Genomic DNA, 7,500 nt, shown 5'->3' on the forward strand with positions numbered 1-7,500 from the left:
TTTTTCCCTAATAATTTGACGCTGGTCACGTGTTCTTAATAACAGGGCTGTCAGACGTGGCTCGAGTGTTTACGGGGGCAGCGGATAGATGGCGTTGAGCGCAGTTTGTCGGTCACGCTGTGTACAGCAGTTTTCCACCGTTTCCATAATTAATGGCGAGTATTACGTTTGCGTTGTGACCGTGTTTTATACATTTATTCATTCAACTATTTGTTCGGGCACAGTTTGGAAACGAACCTAGAAACTAAACGAACACACCAAAACTAGAATTCCTTAAAACTATGTTTCAAATATATCTGTTCCTCCTAACCCCATTTCATTCCCTTTACGATCCCGTTCAACTGAATAGATTTGTCCAACCGCGGTTGATTAGGTCCTCTTCACACTAGCGGTTTCAACCGCCGCGGTTCGAAACGCAGTGGTTCAATTACAGTATAAGTCTATGGAGGCGTTCACACACAACCGCGCAGTTTTTTCTTTACTACACCGTACCACCGCAGTTTCCGCGCGGTTCAAACTGCTAGCATAAACAGGGCCTTAGAACAAACACGACAAACACAACAGACAAGAACATTGGAAAAATTACAACGACGAACCACAAAACTGATTCCAAACATAAAAAATAAATCATATGAAAATAGACCAAAATGTATGAACATGATTTCTCTAAAAAAAAAAGCGTCTAAGATTCTAAAAAGAATTGGCAACATCAAAAGTGACAAAATTTTCACACTAATTGAGAATCCGACAAGAAATAATGGTCTCAAACTGTCAGGAAATAAATTTAATTTGGAAGTGGTTAGAAACAACTTCGCCAACCGTGTAGTTAATGAATGGAATAAACTTCCTGCAGAGGCAGTGCAATGTAGCTCAGTTCGAAGCTTTACGATTCGTCTAGATAAACACTTAAGCAAGATACTATAATGGCTGCCATTTATTTTATATTATTTGTTTATTTGTGTAATTATTTGTCTGTTTGTTTACTATTTCCATGATAATGATTTTTTATTATTTATCTGTCAATTTACTATTATTTACTATTTACCTGTGTGTTCATTATTTAATTTTACCTATTTATTTATTTCCTTTATTATTATAATTTTTATCTATTTATATATTTATTTATCATTATCATATTTTTTTCGCATCCAACCTAGTTATGTACCAAAAGGTCTCCTGTCAGCATGCTCCTCCTTTGTAATCCTTTGTAATGTGGATAATGGCATATCCAACTGTCCAATGATTGACAGTGGGGTGCGGGGCGGTGCGGTACCCCACTATACCCCAAAGCCCTCCACCCCCCGTCCCCCGCCCAGTTGGCGTTATGGACAATTTCATGCAAAGTTAATTGGGGCGAGAGTACAAAAGAGAGGGAACCTGAACTACACTTGGATCAAGCGACAACGAATAATGGTAATAGTCCTGGATAAAGATATTAATTCTTTTATCCTGTGAGCTGGCCATGCAAGCCTACGTGTACGTGCGTACATGTGTACACAGATGCATGATTACATGTGTACGTACAAAGTTGTATGTGGAGTTTTTTCACACATGAATACTTACATACACGCAGACAAGCATTCACAGAAGCATTGTTACACACGTACATACAAATTCGTATACGAATTTGTATACACGCATGTATGCATATACACATATACGAGTATATACATATATACATGCACACACATGCGAACATGTGTGTATAGGCATATGTGTATATGTACATGCACAGTGCGCGCGCATGCATACACACACACACACACACACACACACACACACACACACACACACACACACACACACACACGCACACACACACACACATACACACACACAAGCAGATAGGCAGATAGACAGACACAGACAGACAGACGGATACAGACAGACAGACGGATACAGACACACACACACACGCACACGCACACGCACACGCACACACACACACACACACACACACACACACACACACACACACACACACACACACACACACACACACACAATACATAATACACAATACATTGGTATACGTACATGAAATTCTTTAACTAATAATAAAACATTGAGTAACGAGCAGTTTATGTTCACTTTGAAGGACATTTAACACAGAACAACTGTGAAGCTAAATAATACACATATAAACACGGACTAAACTTATCCCAGTTAGCAAACAAAGAATAAATATTACACACTCACATTCATGCGTGTGCACACACATATTGACACACACACAGACACATTCCAGAAACTTGAGTACGTATTCACAAAAAGAATTTTACTCCTATCTGATAATTACAATGAAACGTAGCTGAACAATGCGAAAATGTGGACGAAAGCCTAATTGGTATCCATCAATACAGCAACCCTATAAGACTGTTATAAAAGATGAAACGGACTTGGTGGACCCGGGGTGACGTCACCTGTGGAGTAATCGTTAGTAAACTCGTTGTTTTAATCGGAGTCATATGTAAGTTAGAAAGTTGGAGTTGCCAGATATCACTAAGGCTGAGGCTAGAGAGTTGTATAGAAAGTTTGAATTGCTATTGCGGTAGTGTATATAGATACGATACCACATGGTCCATTTAGCATATCATTCTTGAACATTAAGATGACTTGGCTATCTTCAGTGCTACGTTTTGTTTTATTCCCTTTCAGGTGCGTTCTGCTTGGTGCGGTTATCATCACTCAAGGATGATCGTTCATGGCTCAATGATGATCATTAAATAGTTGTCTGGAGCGTTAATTCTTTATTTTCGAAAGGGTTTGTTTACCTTCGAGCTGCAAAGTACGAGACTGATAATTTCAATCGAACCTGCAACCAACGCGCTTACCCAAATATGATGCCAGGTAGTAGGATGCGCGTCACCCATCATTGTCTGTGTTATGCTAATCACTAACTACTCCGAACAAAACATACCTTTCTGGGGTATAACTGGTAATTGCCGTTTGCCCCGGCTATCCGAGTAAACATCAGACGTGATCAAGTGGCTATGAAAACATGCCTATATCAACGCACCATGGGTCAGATTTGGATGTCCTCAGTATTACGCTTGTTAAACTTGATACTCGCAAATGCAAATGGACCTCGGCAAACAAAGTCATAAAGTAGACCTGAAGACGATTTCGTGTGCTCGTATCGTTGCAAATTGGAGCGACGTTATCTTGATCAGGAGGTGTCTGCGAACTGACGATTTGTATCGAGGACTTAATTGTTGATATTCTTTTCTTTAGTGTGTGTGTGTGTGTGTGTGTGTGTGTGTGTGTGTGTGTGTGTGTGTGTGTGTGTGTGTGTGTGTGTGTGTGTGTGTGTGTGTGTGTCATAGAGAGAGAGAATGAGAGAGAGAGAGAGAGAGAGAGAGAGAGAGAGAGAGAGAGAGAGAGAGAGAGAGAGAGAGAGAGAGAGAGAGAGAGAGAGAGAGAGAGAGAGAGAGAGAGAGAGAGAGTTTGTGTGTGCGCGCGCGTTTACCTCGTTGTATTTTACGGGAAGGGGAGCTACGCTCGTGATTTCCCGTCTTTGTATCTCCATTATACTACATTTTTTTATAATGAATTTCACTTCCCACTTTTGAGTCCATTTCCAGATCTTGTCTAAGTCTTGTTGTAATGAGTTGTTGTAACATTCCATTTCTCTTCCATCCCTGTTTCTTCTTTTAGGATTTTTCCCAGTTCGCGTTGCGAAAGAATTTTTTGAGTTTCTCAAAATTTGTTTTGTTGTACATTAGTCTTCCTATTCTATGTTTATAATTTCTGCTTTGAACCATCTGCTCTCTCAGCTCAAGTTCTATTAGTACATGGTCACTCTTTCCTATCGGAGTTTTTTAATCAATTTGATCGACAATTTCAGGCTTTGTCGTAAGTATTAAATCCAGCCTTGATGGTTTTTTACTACCTCTGTATCTGGTATTTTCCCTTACCCACTGAGTCACTGTATATTCGATGGTCATGTCGAGCAGGACGTTGCCCCAGAGTTCCTCTCCACCCTTCACTGTCATTTCCTCCCAACATAATTCTTTTGAATTAAAGTCACCCATAATTACTGCATTTCCTCTGTCCTTCAGTATATTAGTTAATTCATATTTTGTATCATCTAATATTTTAGAATGATCACTTTCTGTCCAGGACTGTGTTTTGGGGGGCACATACACCACTACAAAATTTCTACTCTTCATATGTTTGCTTTCAACTTGCATCATAATTGATTCTACGTTATTTTTTCCTTCAGCTATTTTTGTTACATTCTAATATTTATTAGTCAAAATTAATACTCCGCCACACTGTTTATCCTTCCTATTCTTTGTCCAGCAGTTGTATAAACCTTGTTCCAGTGTTGGGTGGTAGAGTACACTTCAATTTAGTTTCAACTATTCCCATTATGTCTCGTTTTTCTAAGGCCAAATAATCATTTAATTCACTCATTTCTGAAGTTATTCCATTTATATTGGTATAAGCTATTTTTAATTTCCTTTCTCCTCGTCTTTTTCTGTCTTCTTTGTTTCCTTTTTCCTTAGATACCATTTTCTCTCTCTCTCTCTCTCTCTCTCTCTCTCACACACACACACACACACACACACACACACACACACACACACACACACACACACACACACACACACACACACACACACACACACACACACACACACACACACACACACACGTGCACATGTTTTGGGAGGAGGCCATTTAAGAGTATAATATTTTGTTGAAACCTATTACAGCAAGAACATTAACTAAGTTCTCTCATAATTCCTGATTAGAGTGCAACAGCTGATATTCAATTATTCGTAAACTCTTTTATTATTTATTTATTTATTTATTTATCTATTTATTTATTTATTTATTTATCTGTTTCGTCACGCCATTCGACCCAAACAGGGGGAAATCTTCAGGATACCACTGACTGATGCGGTGACAGGAACTAGAATAGAAGTTTGGTGCGATTTATACTCACCGGACATCCCAGTGATGGGACACTAGTAGCCGATCCGATATCCGTTCGTAGAAGTGCAAATTATAACATCTCCTTCTATCCCTCTCGATCCCTCTCTCCCTCTCCTCTTTCCCTCTTTCTCCCTCTCTCGCTTTATCCCTCTCTTTACTTCTCTCGCTCTATCCCCTTCTCTCCCTCTCTCACTCTATTCCTCCCTCTATCCCCCTTTCTCGCTCTATCCATCTCCCTCCCTCGCTCTCTGAAAAATAGAAATAAAAATATACGAAAGAAAATATATAAAACAAAAAATCGTATATTCACAATCTTTCCAACTGGAAATAACAATAACACCTATTAGGACAATCATGAAGTATAATTTCCTACCAATCGATTTTCTTTCTTGAATAAATAATCTTTTGGTGACTGGGAATCCCCCTTCACCTACGCCACACTAGAAGTGTCGATTCTTGAATAACTGTCCTCTTTCTCTCTTGGGGGACTTAAGTGTTATTAAGCAATCCACCTCGCAGAGCCTTGCCCCCGATGCAAACACGGATAAGCTCACAGGGGTCAGTGTGACGTTAATCCTTATCCTAATTACAGAGGCGCCAAAGTCGTCCTAAGATCGGAGTACCGATTGCAAAGCACTCCGACACGCAGGCGAAGACTACAAGAACTCTTTTTTTTTTTTTTTTTTTTTTTTAAGACAAATATGGTAAGTATTGAGTGTTTCCAACAAACACAAACCTCCTGTTCTTCCCCTCGTCCGTTTCATTATTTCATAAATGTTTTATATAGTTTTTTATATGTAATGATACGTGGAATAATAGAGAAATTAGTACAGTTCACTTTCGGTTTTACAATAAAGTTTACTTGAATGTAATTGCAAACGTAATTGGAAGCGACAAGAACTTACTTTATACATTTAGTTCTAATACCAAGCATGTGATTACGTAATGTGGTTGGTATCTTATTAATTCCTTTCGTTTGTGAACGTTATCTTTAGGAATAGGTGTATCATTTGTTGGATAATAAACGGATGTATCAGAAATCTTCGCACGGTGTGTCATATTGTTTCATATCCCCAAAGAATGATCTCCTGACCTAAATCTGAATTTAATCGTAGATTTTACGTTCACAAGCGGAATTCCCCTCAGCTGAATAGAATAGTCTAGTTTGTGAAATTTTTTCAAATATGGTACATAAGTCCAACTGATTGATAAATTGACGCTAGCGAGAATAAACAGTCAAAGATAGAATTGAAATACAAACGAGTTCATAGAAAATTAAATAAAAAAAATAAAAAATAAAAAATAAATAATATCAAACAAAATAGAATAAAAGAAACCTGTATATGGATAAATATAACCAGAAGTGAAGGTTAGATATAAACACAAGTACGCACGCGCGCGCACACACACACACACACACACACACACACACACACACACACACACACACACGCGCGCGCGCGCGCGCGCGCGGTGGCGCGGTTAGTGGAGCGCTGGACTGCCAGCACGGTGGTGATCGTAATACTTGGTTCGAGTCCTGCCCAGGGCCGAAATTATTTCGGTATCGCTGCGCTTCGGGTCGTTACTCTGACTCTCGTGGGCGGGGAGTTGTGTGTGTGTGTGTGTGTGTGTGTGTGTGTGTGTGTGTGTGTGTGTGTGTGTGTGTGTAAGGTCATAGCATTACCCATAGATCGGTCATACGAGCTCTGAGCTCTCTTCCGGGAGGGAAATAGCTGTCGATCTCGAGTCCAACACGTGATCCAAAGACCAAGGTGAATACACACACACACACACACACACACACACACACACACACACACACACACACACACACACACACACACACACACACACACACACACACTCAAACACACACACACAGTCATATATATAGAAATAACATACACAATAAAGGTTGATATCTGATGTGCAGGAAAGGATGAACCCCACCAAGAAAGAAAATGATGAATACAGCGGATCTCAGTAGTTAATCTCAAAAGTTGAAAGAACCTTCAATAGGCGACACAAAAGATTCAGAATAACCGGAATATCTCAGACACAAGAATCGCTTTCTAAGAACTTACTTGAGTTTTCAAAAACATTACCAGAAATATCCTTCGGACGATTTTTTTTTTTTTTTTTTTTTTTTTTTTTTTTTTTTAAATCTTGTGTGGTGTGCTTTGTTACAATATTCTTTTTCTGTATCTATTTTTCTTTTCAAAATATTAAATGAACGCACCGTAGGAAGGGACAAAATTAGTCACATGGATTAAGACCGGCCATTGTTTTTGATAGACAGGGAAATAAAAAGACCAACTATTATATGCTTTGTATAATTCCTCTCTATATTTTGTTGACACACATAATTAGTTATATAACAAAGACAATGGCCAGTTTTACCCCATGTGGCTACTTTTGCTCTACCTACGGTAATGTTTAAATAGCACGAAGGTAATTAAACTATTTATTATTACTTTCTATTTACCTGTTTGTTTATTATTTAACTATACCTATGCATTCATTTGTGTATTTTATTTGTTATTTACATTATAATAA

This window comes from Oratosquilla oratoria, chromosome 3, assembly GCF_046742065.1.
Source record: "Oratosquilla oratoria isolate Oo_2021 chromosome 3, ASM4674206v1, whole genome shotgun sequence".
NCBI classification, from domain to species: domain Eukaryota; kingdom Metazoa; phylum Arthropoda; class Malacostraca; order Stomatopoda; family Squillidae; genus Oratosquilla; species Oratosquilla oratoria.